Source organism: Acinonyx jubatus, chromosome B4 (assembly GCF_027475565.1).
Source record: "Acinonyx jubatus isolate Ajub_Pintada_27869175 chromosome B4, VMU_Ajub_asm_v1.0, whole genome shotgun sequence".
Lineage (NCBI taxonomy): Eukaryota > Metazoa > Chordata > Mammalia > Carnivora > Felidae > Acinonyx > Acinonyx jubatus.
The window spans coordinates 60,948,438-60,971,823 of record NC_069387.1 but is presented as its reverse complement, the minus strand read 5'-3'; the positions used below and the strand labels follow the sequence as shown (position 1 = coordinate 60,971,823).

The 23,386-nt window shown below is 40.7% G+C and overlaps 1 protein-coding gene across 2 annotated transcripts in view; it reads right to left on the bottom strand.

Moving 5' to 3' along the window:
- The window catches only part of FAR2 (fatty acyl-CoA reductase 2), a 152,781-nt gene extending 131,312 nt beyond the window's left edge, over positions 1-21,469 (bottom strand). The window contains exons 1-2 of one of the 2 annotated variants that reach the window (XM_053226096.1): positions 21,330-21,460; positions 19,464-19,558 (exon numbers count right to left, since the gene is read on the bottom strand). The gene's annotated coding sequence lies outside the window, so the exon portion shown is untranslated. Of the gene's footprint in view, positions 1-19,463; positions 19,559-21,329 lie in introns of both variants that reach the window. The other variant, XM_027035833.2, reaches the window with a different exon arrangement.
- Positions 21,470-23,386: the final 1,917 nt, after the last annotated feature.

Here is a 23,386-nt window from a genome sequence, read left to right as displayed (position 1 = left end):
CTAAAGGATTGCAATATTTAAGCTTTTGATTCTTTAAGTATCATAAACTGAGGTCACCTAGTTTTTACTCTCGATATCGAATTTTAGTATTTTGTTTTATTTTTCAATTTTTACTCTAGCATTTTTTACCCTCGATATTGAATTTTAGTACTTTGTTTTATTTTTCAATTTTTACTCTAGTATTTTTAAAAAGTTTCTTAGATTTATAAATCTCACAAATTTCTGTCAACATAGGTGAGGGTTCATCTTATTGCATGCTATCCTTTTATGGAGCAAGAACCAAAGTTCAGCAACTCCCAATTAGTTTACCTCTGGTTTCAAGCCAGGATAAACTGTAAAGAAAAGGCTTCTTCTGACACATGTGTTTAATCTTGACTGACGCATTATCAAGAATTCCACTGGTACTTTCTAGAATCCCGAGCACAGAAACTATTTGATTTTTCATCTGCAATGATATGCACATTTGACCCTATTTCTCATTTTTGATGGGTCATTTCTCCAAGAATTTCAAATCACTAACTGATAATCACAAATTTCTTTTCAGAATTCCCATCACTGTCCTTCATGTTCTTATTTTCAAATGAGGCTTCACTGTGAGTGCAAGAGGCATGCCATGCTTGCATATTCGTCTAAAGCAAGCATTCTTCTTAAGTAAGGTGAAGTATCAACATGGAAGAAGAAAGTGATGAAATAAAGCACCAAATTGTCAGAAGAACTCATGAACTTTTTGATTACAGTATTTCTATGATAGCTCTGGACAGATTACTTGATTAGAAGATGTAGTGTAAATTACCTCTGGGAAAAGTTCAACCACAGTGGAAAGCTGATAGAGGGTGACAGGGTAGCAACAGAAGAATGGAAAGAAAAACACAAAATAGGGGTGTGTGTGTGAAGTTCATTTGTTGGCGAAATAGGGTGCTTGAGCATTGGCTGAATCTGAGAGGAATTACACAGAAATGAGAGAATGAAAGTAAGTGGAACTGAGGCTCTGGAGGAGTTCAGAGGGAATACAATTGGTAAGAAAGATGGAGCAGTCAGCTCTGAACCCAGGAAGGTTATTCATCCTCTAAAAAGGAGGAGGGGCACCCGGCTGGCTCAGCCAGAGGAACATGCAAGTCTTGATGTCCTGCCCATGAGTTGAAGCCCCACACAGGGTGTAGAGATTACTTAAGAAAATGAAAAAGAAGGAAGGAAGGAAGGAAGGAAGGAAGGAAGGAAGGAAGGAAGGAAGGAAGGAAAGAAAGAAAGAAAGAGAAAAAGAGATAAGAGTGGAGGAGGAAGTAGATAAATTTGCAGGTTGGAACAGAACCTGAGATAGATTTTTGGTTACTTCCCTTTTCTTTAAGGAGTAAGAGCCAAGATCATATTTTGTTACTTAAAGAGCCACAAGTAAAGGAAGGTGTTCCTGAAAAGGAGTAAATATTTGTAAACACTGTTTTAGATAAGAAAAGAAATAAACTAGAACCAGCAAAGAAGCTGAAAGTAGAAGTCCAGATGAGGTTAAAGCTGGATTTGTACTATCCTTATTTAATACAAATACCTGGTTTTCTCCAGCAACACCTGACTGTCTGTGGTTGGAGCAGGGAAAGTGGATTGTTGACAAGATCCAAATTTGGGGGTTACAAACAATGGGCTTGGGGGAAACAAATGGAAAACATGGGGGTATAAGAAACTGACAAAGGAATAAAGTAAGGGACCTACGCTGCACAGAAAAGAAAGGAAGCCAGGAGGAAACTCACTACTATAAAAACGTGTGTGTGTGTGTGTGTGTGTGTGTGTGTGTGTGTGTGTGGTATCAGCAGAGAGGAGTCAAAAAATGACTAGAGGTCTTCCTGCATTGGAATAGGAGCTTTGGTGGGAGAAAGAAAACAAGAGAGCTGGAAATAAAGAATGTCACTCTATGGGACTCGTGGGTGGCTCAGTCAGTTAAGAGCCCGACTTTGGCTCAGGTAATGATCTCAAGGGGCGCCTGGGTGGCGCAGTCGGTTAAGCGTCCGACTTCAGCCAGGTCACGATCTCGCGGTCTGGGAGTTCGAGCCCCGCGTCAGGCTCTGGGCTGATGGCTCAGAGCCTGGAGCCTGTTTCCGATTCTGTATCTCCCTCTCTCTCTGCCCCTCCCCCGTTCATGCTCTGTCTCTCTCTGTCCCAAAAATAAAAATAAAAACGTTGAAAAAAAATATTTAAAAAAAAGGTAATGATCTCAAGATCCATGAGTTTGAGCCCTGTGTCAGGTTCTGGGCTGACAGCTCAGAGTCTAGAGTCTGCTTCAGATTCTGTGTCTCCCTCTCTTTCTGCCCCTCCCCCGCTTGTGCTCTGCCTCTCTCTCTCTAACAATAAACATTAAAAAAATTAAAAAAAAAAAACAATGTCACTCTACATGTGTGACAGGCACATTTAGATGCAGGAGTCTGGAACAATTTGGAAGCCTTAGGATTGGCCTTGGAAGTAGGTTTCTAAAAATACAGGGTTTAGTGCTTGAAACGAAAGCTAAAGAAGATGTGAGGTCAAGGCACTAGAGTGTTGTGTGTCCTCCACATGGGTGTTGAACTTGAAGAGACTCTCAGAGTTTGGAAAGGAAGGGACGTGTGAGTTACATAGTTGCCAAATACCAGATAATGATCTGGAGGTGAAAGGTAATAGCAACAGGGACTGACAAAAGTTGCAGAAGTTGCAAAAGAGGAGAGGCTTTCTTTTGGTGACAATGTAGAGATTCACGTGAGCAATATGGAAAAGTGTGACAACCACTCACAGGGTGCTTCTGAGGCTCACACGAAGTAAGGAATTGTACAAGCATTCCAAGGAGTGTAAAATAGAATTTAAATACAAAGGATTACTATTATTACCATTATTATTATTATTATTATTTGTGTACAAAATTATGTATAGGTATTAGAGCCTGTACACACACACACACACACACACACAAAATTACCAGTCTTATATGCTATCAATACGGCTTTACTATTAACAGTAGCAACTCTTGTCATATCTTACACTTTATCTTAACAATTCTTGTAGAGTTTCACGTGCACATTTTAGTATTTTTTCACAACCATCCTGGGAGGTAAATAGTGTAGATGTTATTATCCATAGATGTGGAACCTATGGAACAGAGACACTGAGTGATTTGGTTAAGGCCAAGTCCAGTGACAGAGCCAAGACTTAAATTTTGATAAAATAAACTGTAGTCTCCTAACTCCCATAGATAATGAGGAAAAAAGGCTTTCACCAGGTGTTCATTTGCTTCCTGCTTTCCCTATATAACAACATCTAGAACTCAGGTACACCTGATAACTCTTTTTTTTTTTTTAATTTTTTTTAATGTTTATTTTTGAGAGGGACACAATGTGAGTAGGGGAGGGGCAGAGAGAGAAGGAGGCACAGAATCTGAAGCAGGCTCCAGGCTCTGAGCTGTCAGCACAGAGCCTGACACAAGGCTCAAACCCACGGACTATGAGATAATGACCTAAGCTGAAGTCAGATGCTTAACCGACTGAGCCACCCAGGTGCTCCTGATAACTCTCTGTTCTATATTTCTTTCTCAACCATTGTAGATTAGAATATCACAACTCTAGGGGCTCAAAGGTTCTGAATTTGCAAGGACAATATCCTCAACAGTCAATTTCCTCTCCAAGGCTTCAAATATTTGCCTACCAGTATAATTATTTTGTAAACTGTCTCTTAGCAATAAAGACAAATCCATGATTCTGTTCCTGAGAAACTGACCATCAAAAATGAGTATAGAATCATTTTTCATTGATTTCCAGGAAAATCTGATGATACTCAATACAAACATGTTTACACAGTCAAACAATGGGTGTGTTTCAATACCAAAAACATTCTTTAGACTCACCCTCAAAATAATTTTTTTAAAATAAGCTCTATATGCAACATGGGGCTTGAACTCACATCCCTGAGATCAAGAGTTGCATGTTCTACTGACTGAGCCAGCCAGACACCCCTCCAAATAGATCTTTGAGTTGGAGGTGTCTCTCTTAACTAAAGTTATGCTTCAATAATGACTATATTTTTATGTTAATGCTTCCCTAATGACTATATTTTAAACTGGCCCTATTCTCTTCATTTGCAAAATGTGTAATTCCCAGGGCTGATGTGATACAGTGTTTGTGAACTGCCTACCTAGCACAGTATCTTGACTTGTTAACCACTTAATAGTACAGGTGATTTTCATCAGCCATTTTTTTTTAAATTTTTTTCAGTGTTTATTTATTTTTGAGAGAGCAAGAGAGACAGCGTGCGAGCAGGGGAAGGGGCAGAGAGAGAGAGAGGAAGCAGGCTCTAGGCTTTGAGCTGTCAGCACAGAGCCTGATGCAGGACTTGAACTCAAGCTGCGAGACCATGACCTGAGCCAAAGTCGGACACTTAACCGACTGAGCCACCCAGGCTCCCCATCAGTCATTATTTTTTATCCTGCATTTTATCATTAGAGTATTTCCCTCCTTTGTGTAAATGGTGTCACCATGCTAACACCAACAAGAGGAAGGATCATTGCAACCTTGAGTCTGAAACCACAGTCTAACTGAGGAGATGTCCCACAAACTAATTACTTCATAAATGAAGCAGATAAGGAAGGATCTCTTTAAAGACACAAAAATCTCAATACAAAGAAAAAACATGAGGTAAATTCACCAATAGTAATAGTAAGAACATCTGTTCTTCAAAAAAACACCAGAAAGAATGTACCAAAAAAAAAAAAAGACAAGTCACAAACCAGGATGTACATCAGACCAACCCAATAATGTGAATCATGGTTAATGTATGGGTGACACTGGGCAACAGCCAATGAACAATTTTGTAAGGAACTGTAGCTAGTACTGCTTTTACTCAGGAAGGGCATGTTTCTTGTCTTCTTTTTGCTACTTCTCTAACATCTCTCTGCATCTTGGTTCACGCACAATCGGATCCTCATCGTACAGACACACTAATACTCGTCAAAAGTCATGCAGTCAGAGCGTGGCTTCCCAACAGGCTCTGCCCCACTCCCCTGCTCCCTAGGGTTGGCTGGGGCTCCTTTTACCATCCTCTCTGCTCTCCTCTTTTCTGGGCCTCCCCCAAGAGGCCCACTCTTAGATGCCCCACTCCCCCACTCTTAGATGTCCTCAGCTCCTCTCACCCACCCTGCAGGAGAAACCTGGTGTCTGGAATGCCGAGGGCCCTCAGAGGATGGATGGCCAGGACCCATACTACCCTCTGAAGGAGACGGACCCTAGGCCCACAGATGCCAAGGACCAGGCTGGGGAGGGATGGTAGGGCTTTGAGGAGAAAATAAGAGGGACAGGAAGCTAGCTTCAACCCAGGAACTTTGATGCTAAATTTCCCTTTCAAGAAGAAACCAAGGAGAGCAATGGAATTAAGCAAAATGGAAGTGGGTTGCAGCAATGAAAGTGAACACAACAGTACCTTATAGACAAATTACCCAACCAAAGCCTCATGATTATGTAAGCATAAAGATGGAAAAGAGGCCTAAACAGACATACTATGCAATGCCTAATTATCCTGACCAAATTAAACTTGGTGTAGTAGATTCTGAACCAGCCAAATAGCCTTAATAATAAAGAAAACATTTCTATGTTATCTTATTGTGTTGAGCACTATCCTTTGCACGTGACACATATGAAGTCATTTATTTCTCAGTATAGCCCCTTAGAAAGAATCTATTACTAAGCTGAACCATGAGGAATTGCCAACACTCAACCATTTTGACCTACAAATGGCGACTGTGTATAGTGCAGGCTGTATTTTGTCTGCATTTTACAGATGAAGGAACCTAGATGCAGAGCACTTAAGTAACTTGCTAAAAAGTATCCAACTATTTGAGTCAGGCAACCAGGTTCCTGTTTCTGTGGGTGTTATTAACGACCAAAATGCACTGCCTCTCCACCACACTGAATTAAAAAGACAGAGTGGTTTCTCCCAACCGGAAAATTCTATTTATGAATGGGTTTTCACATGCCAGTCTGTTCATGACATACCTACTTCTTTTGAAGTGATATCACTGCTCACCCAATCACTCAGCTGTAAATCTCAAAATCAAATTTCTTTTTTTTTTATTTCTCTACCACAAGAAGAAAAAAACATATTTATTAAATCCATGTCAGCAAGAGCTGTAGAATCATAGGCCATGAGAGTTGGAAGGGACTTCACAGATAATCTAGTCATGTTCTAAGGTAGACATAGTCACTGAGTGAGCAGGTAGCAGGAATATGATGAGAGTCTGATTCCTAAGTTCTGGTCTTTTCTCTCTCTGCCTTAGCTTTTACATTGGACTATAGATGTGGTAGATAATACCTCTTTGTTTCACCAGAGCCAAGACCAATTTAAAATATTTAACCCTTGTGTGTGACAATAACGGGACTCAACAAACACCTCTTCTGTACCAACCACTCTTCTAGATGGTTTACATGTATTAATTCATGAATTAGTACAAGAACTCTGGAATTTTCTATTATAAACCACATCTTACAAATAGGAGACTGAAGCACAGATAAATCAGTCTTTTACCTTAGATCACTAAGCTTGTAGACTAGCTCCAGAGGCCATGCCATATACATTTGTAGAAGAGATCACCTGGCCATATACCCTACCCTATCCTACCCTACCCTTCACTAGGCAAGGCTTAGACTTATGTCCTTTGGGAAGCAATTTCCAATTCTACCCCCCATTTCAGCCCAGGCTGAGCTGAAAGTCTGATCTGTTAAATTTGCAGAGCCCCCATTCAATACTGTTGTATATAACTGATGATTTGTCTTTCTCCACCTGATTGCAAACATCTTGAGGGAAGTATGTTTTACTACTCATAATATTCACAGGATTTGACATAATACTTGACATTAATCACTAAATAAATACATTAGATGAATGCATGAAAGAATGAATGGCCACCTAATTAATCTTCCTGCCTTCAATTTCTCATTATTCCAGGGATCTTTCATCTTGAAGTGAGGAGGTAACTAGTGAGACATTTAGTGTGTAAGTTCAATGAAGACAGGTAGGGCCTTTATTTATCTTCCTTAATAACTGAAGATAAGCCTTTTGATTTTTGTTCCTTAAACTTTTGGTCATAAACTCATCACTCTATTAACATAGTAATTTTTTTATCCATATCTTAGATATGAGTTTGTTTTGAATTTTATACTTTGACTTTTGTGAAATAAACTAATTCATTTTATTTCACCTAACCCATTAGACAAGAAATTAGGTCCAAATATGCAGGTCAAGTAAGTGCTTTGACCCTAACCCATAGTCACATGGGCTTCAGAAGTTATTACACTGAGATGTGTTTTAACTGACTTTATGCTTAAATGTGTTAGTTCTGAGGTGTCCAAACTGTTGCTGTGTCCCCTGATTTGCAATCATTCGCAGAATTCGAGTAAATGGTACTGAGTCAATTGGACATCCAGATGGAAAATGCATTTTTATTTCTTGCATCATATAAAAAATTAATTCCAGGTGGATAGCAGATCTTAGTATGAAAGGCAAAACAATAAAGCATTTAGAAGAGAACATCTTTCTGATCTATGAGTAGGCAAAAAGCAGTAACTACAGAAGAATAATACTAATAAACTGGACTCTATTAAAATTAAGAATTTGTGTTCATCAAAAGAAAAAATTAAGAGTGAAAAAGGAAGCCCCAGTTGGAAGAAGACATTCACAATACATATATCCAATAAGGAATTATGTCTAAAATATATAAAGTATATGCACACATAATTAAAAAGACGGACAAATGGGTGGGTAAAGACTTGAGTAATTCTCAAGGGAAGATATCCAAATGGCCAAAAAAATATATAAAAAGATTCTCAGTCTTGTCAGTCGCCAAAGAAATACAAACAAATCCATGATGCTATACAACTACTCTCCCATCAAAATGGCTAAAATGAAAAGGACAGAAAATAAGAAGTGTTGATAAGGATATGAAACAATGGAATCTCTCTACTGCTTCTGGGAGTATAAAGTATACAACTAGCTTGGAAAATTCTTTGGCAGATTTCAGCAAAGTGCTCTATGTAAAGGAGTTCCATGCCTGGTATACCCAACAGAAATGTATATACATATTCAACAAAAGACATTCATAAGAATGTTCTTGGTAACACTATTGTTAAGAACCCCATAGTGGAAACTACACATGTTCATCAGTAGTGGAACAAAACACGTACCCCAATGTGTACAGCAGGGCTATCAACAATAGCCAAATTATGGAAAGAGCCCAAATGTCCATCGACTGAAGAATGGATTAAGAAGATGTGGGGTGTGTGTGTGTGTGTGTGTGTGTGTGTGTGTATAATGGAATACTACTTAGTGATCAAAAAAGAATGAAACCTTGACATTTCCAATGTGGATGGAGCTAGAGAGTATTATGCTAAGTGAAATAAGTCAGGCAGAGAATGACAAATATCATATGATTTCACTCATATGTGGAATTTAAGAAAGACAAAGATGAACATAGGGGAAGGGAAGAAAAAATAAGATAAAAGCAGAGGGGATGCAAACTATAAGAGACTCTTAAATACAGAAAACAAACTGAGGTTGCTGGAGGGGGGCAGATGGGGGGATGAGCTAAATGGGTGATGGGCATTAAGGAGGGCACTTGTTGGGATGAGCACTGGGTGTTATATGTAAGTGATAAATCATTGGGTTCTACCCCTGAAGCCAATACTACGCTGTATGTTAACTAACGAGTTAAAAAAAAAATAAGTTAAAAAAATAAAAAATAAAAGTATTCAGCATTTAAAAAAATAGTGAAACAAAAAAATTGAAAGTGGTATATTCGCAGTATGGAGTACTATATAGCAATGAGAATGAAGAATCTATAAATTCATACAATTTGGATAATTTTATAAACATAATGCTGAATGAAGAAGCGAGACACAAAAGAATGCAGCCATTTCCCAGCATACTCTTATTGATGCTAATTGTTCAGGACTGTGGGAAGCTAAACCATTGACTGGGGCTGGTTAGGAGGGAGAAAAAGCAGGGAATTAAAACCTATGAGAAGTTTATATTTTACGCTGAAGATCTTTACTGAAAGATTTCACAAACTCCAAAGCTGTAACTGGTTAAACACTGCTCAAAGAGTAGGGACACTAAAGTTTAAAGGCAGGTACTATAACTTGTTCATCATACATCTGCAGAGCTAAACACCCTGTCTGGTACATCGCAGACTTTCCAAAATCATATGAATGTTGACTGAATGAAGGAATGAATGAATAAAATGGTCATGGGATTGGCGGTCATAAGATTTGGATACTGGTATACATTCATCCATTAAATGGATATGTGACAAGTCATTTGATGTCTTTGGGACTGGCTTTTCTTTTCTATAAAATGAGGGAATTGGGCCACATAGAGAAGGTACTCGAACATTCAACAACTTAGTATAGTAGTATACTTAGGTAAGGCAAAGCTATTTGTTGTGCCCACTCTGTACAGAAGACAAGATAGTGAGGTATGTGGCGACATTCAGTATGTCTAGGAGTTCATGGAAGTCTAAATTGAGAAAGTTTCCCGCTGTCCTACAGAAACCGAGGTCTAAATTTACCAAACGTGCAGTCCTGTGATCTGTAACACACTCCGTGGCTCTTGCATAACTGTTGCTTCAGGCAGGACCACACCGAAATAGCAGGAGGAAAAGAAGGGAGAGACAAGGTCAGAATTCTACTAGGGAGAGAGTTTTGACAAGTACAATGGCTCATCTGGATGAGAAATTAACTCTTTCAAACCATCAGAGATACCCGTGATTTGAAACTACTTCCGGAAGTAAATCTTAAGGCTCTCCAAGTCTTGTGGTAAGAGAACAAGTGCCCATCTTTTAGATCTTCTGCTCATATTCAGGGCAGATAGGTCCTGAAGGTCTTGTATAAACAAAACTCAACTGAAATATGATTCAATTCAGAATGAGACAACAGTTACAGTGTAAAAGAAATGAAAATACACACACTGACATGAAATTGATTTCATTAATGCTTATCAGGATATTATTTATATATTTGTTTCATGTGAAATTAAGTGGCAATTTCTCTTAAGTTTTTGATAAGTGGCTCTATTTTTATTAAATGAATATTGTCCATCTTGAAGATGATTTTATTACTGAAAAAAACTATGCTGTTACTACCCACACATCTTTTTTTAATGTTTATTTTTGAGAGAGAGAGAGAGTGCACATGCACGTGAGTGGGGGAGGGGCAGAGAGTGAGGGGGCCAGAGGATCCAAAGCAGGCTCCGTGCTGTCAGCACAGAGCCCGATGTGGGGCTTGAACTCATGAACCGTAAGATCATGACCTGAGCCAAAGTCGGATGCTTAACTGACTGAGCCACTCAGGCGCCCCACACATCTTTTAATTTTAAAATCCTTTCTTGAAAATAGTAAGCAAAAACCTTCAATACACGCACTCACACTGAATTGTTACACACAGCTGCTTTTGTTCAGTTTACCACATTCTTCTGGGCAGATTCTTCCAGTTTCTTGACAATATTGTGCATTGGCATATCTAATTCTTCTGGAAGTGCTTAAGTGGTTTCAAATATGTTGAGACCAGACACATAATTTAATGGTCTTCCTAATTTCCAACTATCCTGCCCTCAAGGATGCCAGGGTTTGTGTGATTTTTGTGGGATATGTCCTCTCACTGACCTGTGATAAATAAAGCATCATTTTTGTGAAATGATCTAAAATGTGCAATGTTTTCACAATGACTTTTTCTCATTTCTTGGCTCAGGAAATATTATTCTTGCCTCCTGTGGTCATCCTGTTATTCACCAGCAAATATTACTGACCCAACAACTCCTCAGCTGAGGGATAGGAGAGGCCGTAGTTTTTGTCCCTTCCACACAGATTCACAGGGAAGTGTCTGCTTTCCCTTCCTCACCTCAAATGTATGCTTCAAGGCTTTGGGCCATCTCTGGAGGGGACTGGGAAGTTAAAATACCTTAAAAACAAACAAGCAAAAAACCAATATGTCCAGAGGCCACAGGGAACACCTGTTGTAGGCTACAGATTGGAAATGGTTTTGCTGGACTGCAGGAGTTAAGGATACAAACTTATCAAGGACTTTTTAAATAAATCATGACTAAAACAAGAAACGCATGCTATTCTTAGTGTTTGATAATTATAGTAAGAACAATTTTTTTCACAGTCTACTGAATCACATTGTTGATTACACAAAAAAAATATATACAGTAAAACCTTGGCTTGCGAGCATAATCTGTTCTGGAATCACGCTTGTAATCTAAAGCAGTTGTATATCAAAGCAAATTTCCCCGTAAGAAATAATGGAAACTCAGATGATTCATTCTGCAACCCAAATAATATTCATATAAAAGTGATTACAATACTATAATATAATACAAAATATAAATAAAAATAAATTAACCTGCAGTTCCCTTTGAAAACCTTCATGGCTGGTGTGAGGAAGACGAGAGAGGAGGGTTATTGTGTAGGATGACTTTCACAATTACTAATGGAATCACTGCTATCTACTGGCTCAAATGGAATCCTTTTCTTTTCATGCAACTTTAACAAGGAAAGTATCCAATAACCAAGAATGAAGCAAAGCATTCTGAAGCTTACTCTTGTGTGGAAAAGCAAAGGACTGTCCATCGGTGCTTTGAAGTGAAAAAAATTCACTAGTGCCAGTTGTGGGCACCTTCCAACGTTCTGAAAAGTCACTGATTTCTGCCAAACATGTGGCCTGAGATGAGCACAAAAGATGATTATCCACAATCCCACAGACAGAAAAAGAGAGAGAGAGAGACAGTGAGAGAGAAAAAGAGAGAGAAGAACCACCAGCTTAGTTGTGATCATGTGACATTTGGCATCATGTACTACTCGTATTGTAAGACGTCTCTCACTTATCAAGATAAAATTTATTAGAAATATTTGCTTGTCTTGCGGAACACTTGCAGAACAAGTTACTTGCAAGCCAAGGTTTTACTGTAATATTCTTTGCATTGGTATAGGTGTTAAGTAAAAAAAAAAAAAAAAAAAAAAAAAAGCCTACTGAATGAAGATGTTACCTGAAATCAATTCTTTTTTTTTAAGGTAGGCCTCTGAGTTAGTCATTATGCAATCTCCTGATCAGTGTACTTGGCAAGGAGTCCCATATTTCATATGGATTCCCACTACATACATGCACCTGGAATGATTTCATGATAGCAATGATAACTCTAAGCACCAAGCTTCAAGAACCCTATCTTCTGTCTGGTTCTATATCCCATGGAAGAACTTGGATCAGTTGCTCATACATTTTGTACCTGAGCTGTGCTGGTTATATATGAAGCACATAGGATGCTCATGCTAAAAATCCTGATTCAATAAAAGTAAGATGGGGACAATAAAATGTGTATTTTCGTTACCCCTAAGTTAAGACTATCACCCTTAAACCATAAATATTTGGGGCACCTAGGTGGCTTAATTGGTTGAGCAACTGACTTCGCCTCAGGTCATGATCTTGCAGTTCATGAGTTCAAGCCCTGCATTGCACTCTGTGCTGCCTGAAGCCCGCTTCAGATTCTGTGTGTGTCTCTCTCTGCCCCTCCCCACTTGTACTCTGTCTCTCTCTCTCTGTCAAAAATAAACATTAAAAAAATTTAAAAACATCAATATTTATAAAAAAGATTACATAAATAAAAAATAGATTTGCTTCATTAATGAAATAAAAATTGAAGGTGACACCTTACAGTAAGTCCATGGTCATAGGTAGCAGATTTCAACAACTAATTAATATTAGAGTTAATTACCCTATCTCTTCAGGTTCTAGTTATGTCTATCTGAGTGCCCATCCTTTATCTAGCAGTTCAAATGTTTGAGTAACTCTCAAAAATGATTACCTTCAACACTATCTTCTGCTCCTCACATTGGCATGTAATATTAGCTACACTAATTACGGACAATAAATAGCACTGTCAAGACTCCAATGGCAATAATGATTGAGGAGCTTCTAGGAAATCTCTTTACAACTTATAGACAATGTCTGACTCTCCTCAAAATTCCTAGGTTAAAATCTACTCTCCAGTATGATGGTCTTTGGAGGTGGGACCTCTAGGAGGTGATCAAGTTGTGAGGGTGGAATCCTCACAAATGGGATTAATATCCATATACAAGAGATGCCAGAGAACTCCCTTGTGCCTTCCACTATGTGAAGTTACAATTAAAAGATGGGCATCTATAAACAATGGAACAGGATAGGGAGCCCAGAAATAACCCATGTTTATATGGTCAATTAATCTACAACAAAAGAGGTAAAAATATACAATGGGGAAAAGATCATCTCTTTGCTAAATGGTGTTGGGAAAACTGGATATGTGAAAGAATGAAACTGAACCATTTTCTTACACCATAGACAAAAATAACCTCAAAATGGAGTAAAGACCTAATATGAGACCTGACACCATAAAACGTCTAGAAGAAAATGTAGGCATTAATATCTTGGATATCAGCCTTAGCAACATTTTTCTGGATAGATCTCCTCAGGATGGGAAAGAATAGCAAAAAATTAAACTATTAGAACTACACAAACCAAAAACCTTGGTGCATTGAAGGAAACCATTAAAAAAAAAGCAACCTACTGAATGGGAGAAGATATTCACAAATGATATATTTAATGAGAAGTTAAGATTCAAAATATAGAAAGAAATTATACGATTCAACACCAAAACAACAACAACAACAAGAACAAAAACCCAAGTAAACTCAAAAAACGGGTAGAGGACCCAAACAAATATTTTCCAAAGAAGATATATAGATCACCAACAGACATATGAAAAGATGGTCAACATCACTAATCATCAGGGAAATGCAAATGAAAACCACAAGAAATACCATCTCACACCATTCAGAATGTCTAGTATCAAACACACAAGAAATAAAAAGAACTTTTGCGCACGACTGATGCAAAAGTGCAGCCATTGCACTGGTGCAGCCACTGTGGAAAAATGTATGGCAGGTTCTCAAACAATTAAAAAGAGAAATACCATATGATCCAGTAATTCAACTATTGTTTACCCAAAGAAAATGAAAACACTAATTCAACCACAAAAACAAAAACAAAAACAAAAACAAAAACAATGAAATCTCGCCTTTTGTAACAACGTGGATGGACCTAGAGGATATCATGCCAAGTGAAATAAGTCAGACAGAGAAAGCCAAACTGTATGTGAAATCTAAAAAAGAAACAAACAAAAAAACAGAAAAAGACTCGTAAATACAGAGAAGAAGTGGTGGTTGCCAAAGGGGAGGAAGGTGGGGATGGGCAAAATAAAGGAAGGGGATTAAGAGGTACAAATTTCTAGTTACAAAATAAATAAGTCACAAGCATGAAAAGTACAGCATCAGGAATATAGCCAATAATATTGTAATAATGTTGCATGTGACAGATGGTAACTACATTTATTGTGGTAAACATTGTGTAATGTATAGACTTGTGGAATTACTATGTTGTACACCTGAAACTAATATGTTGTATTGTATGTCAACTATACTTCAATAATAAATTCTTTTTAATTTTTTTTAACATTTATTCATTTTCGAGAGACAGAGAGAGAGAGACGGAGAGAGAGAGAGAGAGAGACATGGAGCTCAATTGGGGGTGGGCAGAGAGAGAGGGAGACAAAATCCAAAGCAGGCTCCAGGCTCTGAGCTGCCAGCACAGAGCCCAAAGTGGGGCTAGAACCCACAAACCATGAGATCATGACCTGAGCCGAAGTCAGTTGCTTAACCAACTGAGCCACACAGGTGCCCCTAAATTTTTTTTTTTATAAAGAGAGAAAAAGGACTCCAGAACTCCCTTTCCCTTCCACCAGGTGAGGTTACAGTGAAAAGATGGGCATCTATAAACAATGGAACAGGTTAGGAGCCCAGACCATATTGATACGGTCAACTAATCTATGACAAAAGAGGCAAGAACATAGAATGGGGGAAAGATTTGATTAATGGTGTTGGCAAAACTGGACAGCTACATGCAAAAGAATGAAACTGACCACTTTATTACACCATACACAAAAATAATCTCAAAATGGACTAAACACCTAAAGTGAGACCCAAAACCATAAAACTCCTAGAAGAAAACACAGGCAGTAATCTCTTGGATCATCTACGAACATTGGTGCAGCCACTGTGTAAAAGAGCATCTATGAACCCAGGAACTCTCCCGGACACCAAAACTGTTAGAAATAAATTTGTTTTTATAAACCACCCAGTCTATGGTACTTTGCTATAGCAGCCTCAGCTAACACTATCCACTAAAATATAAAACAAATGAAAAACAAATCAATTCAAATTGTGCAATTAAAATTGTGGCCAGTGAGTCTAATAACCTAGAACCCAGGGGTTGTTGGCATTTCCTGTAAAGTGCTAGATGTATTAGGCTTTGCTGGTCACAACTACTCACTGGGTAGAACACTAAAGCTCCTAAGATAGTATGATGATAGATAGATGACACTGGCTATTTTCCAATAAAACTTTATTTATGGACACTGAAATTGGTTTTCATATAATTTTCTCGTGCCACAGAACATTATTCTCGTGATTTTTTTCCCAACCACTTAAAAATATTAAAACCATTCTTAGTTCAAGGGATACACAAAAACCGGCAGGGGCCAGATTTGGCCCTCAGGCCATAGTTTGCCCACCCCTGGGCTAGAGGACCGAATGGATGAAGCCATGGTCAGAGTCCACAGCTGTGTGAACCTGTTTCTCCTGTTCTGTTCTTTTGGTTGCACTGTTCTTTGGTCATAAATTGCATTCCTGTCTCCAACCCACCACCATGCAAATGCACTGGGGAGAAGGAGAGAAGATATATGAGATTCACTGCAAAATCATTGCTCCTACAGACACCCTATGTATTCTCATTGTATTGTCCTGTAAGAGATACATTATGAACATCAAGTAAGGCCCAGACCTGCCATGGAACAAGAGAGGCCCTGTGAAGTCTTCCCCACTACCTATGTTTAAGGTTCCTCCTGTGTAAATCTAGACTTGACAGAACATACTTCAGGGAGGTCTGAAAGTAGAAATGAAATCATGAAAGTAGAAATTTAAATCAATCAATCAGTCAATAAATTAAAGCTTCTTTTTAATCAGACTGTAAAATTTGCTTATGAATATCTCTTTATCTCTTATCCATAGAGCAGAATGGTTTCATCATCAACTTACAGCCTGTTAACAGAGTCCATTCTAGTCTCCCACTTTCTTCCAGCTGAGGGGCATGAAAGGGATGAGAGAAGTTGATGGTGAATAGAGGGATGTAAACGTTAAAAGGTTTAATCTATTAATATAGGGCAGCATTTCCCAAAGCACATTATGCTAAATGCTGACTCTGTCAGATGTTCTAACAAAAAAGCATTTTGAGGTCAAATAAGTTTAGGAAATGTGACATAAAATATCCCTTCTTTCTTGATTCTTAATGCGCTAACTAGTAAATTAAAGGCTCTGAGGATTCCTGCAATAAGACAGGTTACCCAGGTTAAATCAAGTGTTTCTCAAATTTAAATGATCAGGAAAGCTTTTTTTTTTCTTCACTTAACTGTTATTAATATCCCAAAACACTAATGATCCACAGACTACATTTTGGGAAACACCAATATAAACAAGGGGGAAGAATGAAAAGGTTTTCAGAATTATGAATTATGTTTTAGAACCAATCACTTTGGTAAGCATTAGACTTTTCTCTCCTTATTTTTGTCATGGTAGGAAATGGCCCCGTGTTCCATTCATGTGCTCAAACCAGCAAAGCAGGAGCCATATTTGTTGCTGCAGTAACTTTTTAAGAAATGATAAAATATGTGATGGCTTAAAAATAATCCCTACAGTAGAAATGATAGTATAAAAAGCAAAAGTATCTCCCTCCTCTCTCTCACTTCTACCCCAGTAGCTGGTATATTTCCCAGAGGTACTAAGCAAGGGTACCAGCTTTCACTTCATTTTTCAGTTCTTCTAGCAACTGTAAGTCATATGTACATGAGTCTACTGGTTTGGATTACAGACATCCAGCAGTATCTACTGAAATAATTCATTCTCCCACTTCTTTCTGCCTCACGCACCTCTCATATCCAATCTATCAGCAAGCTGTATCAATTCTACCTTCAGAATAGATCTCAAGTCTGCCCACTTCTCTCTACCTTCTCCGTCAGTGCTGTTTATGGCACTCTGCCCTAACTGGTCTTCCTTCTTCCAATTCTTTTTCTTTCTTGTCCTTTGTCCATATTGTACCCATAAAGATCTCTTAAAATGTAAATTACATAGTCTCTGACTTCAAAGTCTTCATGGCTTCCCACCAACATAAAATTCAAAATCAATGTCAAGATCTGTGAGGTTTTCCATGATCAAACTCTTGCCTACCTCACCATACTCCTGTCCAGCTTCACAGCAATTTCTCCCGAAACTCCAGCCATGCTTCCTTTCTGTTCCCTGAATACTTCCAGCCTTTTCCTCTCCTTGCAGCCTTCCCATTGCTACTTCCTCTGCCCAGATTGCTTTTCCTTCCTTTACTTTATTCCCAAGCCAATCCCTATGCTTCTTTCAAGTATCAATTTAAGTCTTTCATCGTCTTTCCAGAACACCGTCTGAGGCAGCCTGTTGTTGTTTTTTTTTAATAGAACCCTGTTCTTCTTCATACTACTTCCAACAATTTGTTATTATGTTTCCTTTTTTAAATGTCTATAAGTTCTACAAGATGTCTGCTTTATTCAACACTAAATACAGAAAAATTGACCCTGTGTCTGGTCACAGAGGAGGCTTAATAATTATTTATTACATGAATGAAGCCAACCACTGGAAAGTTCCCTTACAGTTTTATCTCCTGCCTTTTCCTTACATAAAACTTTAGCTCCATCCAGATTTTCATTTTGTGCACACCAATCAGCCAGAAGACTCCTCCGTTCACCTCTGGAGCAGAGCTTTAAGGAACATCTCATGTAACCTTCCTCTTAAGCTTCACTAATGCATTTTATTCTTGGGAACTCACTGCACTTACTATTTGCACCATTCATTTGGTGTCTACTCTTCTATTGCCTTGTAACAACTCATCTACTACTGTTAATTAACACCTTATATTGATATATTTTGTCTTGCCAATGATGTCGTGTCTATCAAGTATAGGACCTAGTACTTCATAAGCTAAAGTACACAGCATGTCTCTGCACAGAGTAGTTGTATGAAAGGAGTCTCCAACCACCCCATTTAGTGCCCCCATTTTAAGACTTTGATATGAGGATTTGACTCATTTCCTTTCACTGTTTTCTTCCTCAACACTTTGGTGTGTGTTGTCATCATACTGGGAATGAAAGCTGGGGTAAAGAGAAGATCTGAGATGAGAGAAGTAGTTAAGGGAGGAGAGTGGGGACAGAGAACTTGCCGAAAATTTCTCAGTTTCTTCCCTAGTGTTAAAGGAGGTGAAGGACTGGGTGTACTTTACACTGCTAGGCTATGTCCTAGAGTATTTTAAAAATGACTTGCTCGAGATTTGAAAATGTGGATTTTTAGAACTTAAGTGTCAATCATTGGCTCAGTTACACATTGTCCAATTTTTGGATGGATTAGACTCAAACATCGTATTTAATTCAGGAAGTATCTTTGGAATCCAAGAAGTTATTCTGCACTTTTACTTGTCAATTCCAATCTTGTCCAAATAATGGTTTTTAAGGAACATGTAAAATACTGAATACCTTAGCTACTTTTTATTTTTCCCCACTAAAATATAAGGGTTATTATAAAAGTTCTGCAACGTTTTTAATGTACTTAACCAACTTTCCTCAAGCTACTTCTGAAACAAGGAGAGGTCAAGCCTTTGTTAGTATAAAATTGTTCAAGGGAAGCAGATGCTTTTACAATTATTACCTTTTTACCTAGTGTATCTTCAGAACTACTTTTTAGGAGGAAGAGTAGCAGATATTGCCTGCTATCTTTATTCAATCAGTAAGGAAACTGCGCATGAGGAAGAGGGGCTGAACGATACAGGTACGTAGCAGCTAAAGTCCAAGTTTGTGTTGGAGAATTCACCTGAAATGTAGGATTACTATGACATAACTTATGCAGTAAATTCTAGAACAGGATTGTTATGCTGGGATCAGGGCTGGCCACAGAATTTGCAGGATATATAGTATAAAATGAAAATCTGGAGCTCCTTGTTTGAAAATTATTAAGAGAGCTGACAGTGACAGCAGAACTTTAAAACTAGTGCGGGGCCCTTCTGAGTTCAGAGCCCCATGTGACTGAGCGGTTTGTTTCCATGAAGCTGGCCCTGCCCAAAGTCTGTGAACGGCTAACATCTGGTTGGGTATCAAGGAGGCTGTGAACTCCTGAAACCATAGGCAGAATTCCATGTTAATGTGCATATGTTTGTGCTTCATACCCCATAGCTTTTTATCAGGTTCTCAAAGTGCTCTGTTAACAAAAGCATTAAGAATGCCTCTTCAGGAGTAAAAAAAAAAAAAAAAAAAAATGTTCTCACAGAGCCCAGAGTGTCAGGGAACACCATGCTCCTGGTCACTGTTCATGATCCTTCTGGAGACTGTGCTTGTGAATGAGTGAGTTTTCATGGCTGCACTGGAGTTAAGAAAAAACCAAAGAATTCTTAAGGCTGCCCAGATGTTGCCAGACATACACTCAAAATACATCTTCAGATGACAGGAAAGCAAATGGTGAGATGTTCAAGACGACCATATTCTTCATAAACCCCAACACGATACCCAAACCTGAGCTATTTCATTGATTTTTCACCCGTTTAAAGAAAGCTTCTCCCTCTTCTGTAATTAGATGTCATGTCCCTCCTTTAAATAAAGGAGAAATGCTTCATGGTAAGATTTACCAACTTATGGTGATTTATATTACCTATATTTTATGGATAATTACAACCCAATGTTAGAAACTGGGGTAAGGTAGGAATTTGTTAATAAGGCAGGTGCAGGAAATGCCCTCAGAAACAGAAAAAAGAGTCCTATAAAGACCAGCGTCCTGCAAAAACACTACAGATGAAATATTTCAACACCTGAGTCTGGCTGGTAAAACCCCACGGCCATCTACCGGAAGTCTCATGCACAAAGATGCCTAAATGTGGGTTTTGCTGAAAAACCTGCTCTTGGAATTCGAGTGGCTGACTTAAAATTTTATTTAGTCCCTGTGCCGTTTCAGACTAAACGTGCTCCTTAGCCAAATCATATAAATGGAGGTAGAGAGATGAATAATTGAAACCACAGGGTAATTCTCAAATTTCTTTTCCCACAGTGTCAAACTTCTCTTGATGCAGCATCCACAAGAAGAAAAGTACGAGTAACTTAAGTTTCCTGGTCAGTCAGCTGTCCCCAGTCTGCCTTTGCTCACGGTACAATGGGGCACGCCACATGATTCAACCAGCCGCTAAAGCCCTCGCATATCCTTGGAGGACCTGGTAGCTCACACGAGGTATCTCATCCATCAAAGAGTAACTGTTCATAATCCTACCCAACCCAAAAGGTGAAAGAGTAGGAAGCTGGTAGATAGATGGGATGCTTTCCTACGGTTTCTAGGACTAAGCTGGTTAATCCTTTTAATTGAATGAAATTGCCCCGGGGGTTCTCTTCCTCGCCAGGGATGTGAGTAGCCTTCCCAGCCTTCCCGCAAGCCATCTACTCCAGTTGGAGTCTCCTGGTACCTGCTCTGCTCCCCTGCTCTTTCCAAGACGCGCAGGCCACAGGGAGAGGAGGCAAACTTCCAACAGCGGCAGACCCCACCCTAGACGCCCCTGAGCACTTCGGCCTCGGGCTCCCGGCCTCGGCGAGGGGGGCAGTGGGAGTGAGAGTGGGAGTGGGAGGGTCCGGACGCGCGGCCAGGGATGGGGCTCAGGGCGAGCGAGCACGCGCTGCAGGGTCGGGAAGCGCGCCGGCTGTCTGCGGCGCCCGAAGGACCGCGGGCAGGGAGCAGTTCCACACGTGGCCTGGAGTCACCGCGCTCTCTTCAGGAATAGCCCCAGGGGCCAAGGAGGCCGCCGCCAGACCGGGCCAGGCGCCTCTCTCCCTCCATCCTGGCTGCCGGGCGCGGCTCCCAGGTTAACCCTCTCGGGCCCTGCGTGGCCCGCCGCCGCTGCCACCCGCTGCGCGCTCCACCTCGGCGGGCAGTAAGCGCCGGCTGACGGCGGGGGGTGGCGGTTGCCAGGGGGCAGAGCCTCCCGAACCTCTTCCTCCGTCCTCCGGGCCGCACGCCCACCCTCCCTCGGGGCCCTTAGGGATCCGCCCCCCCCCCCCCGACCCCTGCGCCCGCGCCTGCCCCCCGGGCTGCCCCCAGCCCGGCGTGGCCTCCGCGGCGTGGGCTCGGCGAGCGCTGGGCTGCGACCCCGGCGTACCTGCTCCTCCGACGCGGTGGGGTTCAACTAGTGGTCCTGTAAATCCCAGTCCTTCCCCGAGACCCCGGCAGGTACTCCCGCCGCAGGGAGAGCGCTCTCCTCGTTGGGCTCCCAAACGTGACACTCTGTATATCCGGCTCGGAGACTGGGTGTGGGGCGGGAGGAAACCACCCTCCCTCCGACCTTCCCGGTTGCAGCCGCGGCCTCCGCGTGGGGCGCGGTAGCGGCGGCAGCCGGAGCCCGGGGCGGGAGGAGGGCGCGCGGCTGGCGAGGGCCTTTACAGGCCTTCGGGAGACGGCATCGTGCGCGCAGGCCCGCCCCGCGGCTTCCATTCATTCAGCACCCAGCACAGCCGCTCGCTATTACTCCCGGGCTTTTTTTTTTTTTTCTCCTTCATTTTTTTTTCTTTAATCTGTGGGTGAGGGTAGAGGGAGCTAGAAAGGCGCCCCTCTCTGGTCTGCAAAAGAAGAGCTCCCACACCTTGAGAAAGAAAGAGGAGGAGGGAAAGAGGAGGGAAAAGAGAGACCCAGAAAGTCTAAGGTTCTGGTCTGAACGCTTGGAGGACACACCTTTCCCCATCAACCCTAGTAGAAAAGACAGGCTCAAATCCGAGTTCACTGAGGTTCTGGGTACCACACACTCCGTGGGAGGGATGTTCTTGTATCTGCTCCAGACTCTGCGGAGGCGCCCTGCAATGACCGACCAGCGCAGTGTCCTAAAAATCCAGGAGGGGTGGAGGCACGCTTTACTCATACCCAGGGTTTGGAGGGCAGACATCAGGCTCTGCCTGCGTAGGGTGCGAGTGGGAGTGGGCAGGTGGAGAGGAGACTAGAAGGGACCCGAGATGCGGGCTGCGGGAACAGCTGCCCGCCAGCTTTGCTCAGCAGCGCTTCAACAGATTAAAGGAGAGAAAGAGAGAGAGACGTTTTGCTTCCTTAGCCTGGTAGCTTTTTGCAGATACGGTTTGGTCATTGTTAACAGTTAAACGGAAAAACTGGATCCGTTGTCAGGGAAGACTTGTAGAGGGATGGACAGGTAGGGGAGTCAGCCGTCCTCAGCGAGGAAGTGCTGAACGCAGGCCAACGCCCAACCTACTTCCTCGAACAAGGTGGAAGGTAACTTCCCAAATAAATATGGTGTGTTAAGAGGAGCCAAAAAGGAATATTGCCCCGGAAGCTGTCTTCACATATCCTCATTCCAACAGTCGGCATACAAATAAAGAAATAAAATTTAATTCATGAAGGTTGGAATTAATGAAATGAGTGATTTCTTGCATTAAAAAGAATTCACTTCCCATCTTGAATCCTCTTCCACTGGGCTCTCTTTGATTAAATATGGCAAGCAAAGTGTGTAGCCTAAAGACACTCTGACTAATTTCCTCTGGTGACTGCCTGCAAGTAAGAGAAAAAGAAAAAGTTAGGACCAAGTAAATACACTGTTACCCCTTCCCCCACTGTAGAATACATCTGCATGTGTTCTAAAAACCTGTATGACAGTACTTGAAATGATACTGTCAAATGATGGTGAGAATATGTTGAAATCCCTTATCATATAGCAGATAGAAGGTAAATTGTTACAACTTTTTGGAAAGCAATTTTGCAATACATTTCCAAGGCATAAAATGTTTCGTCACTCAAAATGTTCTTATTGTTCTGAACCTTGTGATAAAGGAGTCCCATTTCTTAGAATATGTCCCAAGGAAATTGTGGTAGACTCTGGGTCTAAAGTTGTCTCTTGTCTAGCAAGAGAGCGGCACACAGGATGAGAAACGAGAAATGGTTAATGTCCCGGACAAGACAAGAGCCCGGAACAAGGGGCCTTGCCCCATTTTTATTAGGATCAGAAGGCTTACAAACATGGTGATGGACGTGATGGACGTGCACAAAGAGACAATGAATCTGTGAACGTTCACTTGGGGATGTGAGGGAAAGGGGGGTCTTGAAGATATTTGGGGTTAGGGTTTTGTGTTAATTACAAAACAAAATCTGGGTGCCAGGCAGTTGGGAGGAAGGTTGTTTACAGCGAACATGAGGCAGCACCTCTGTTTATCTTAGCTA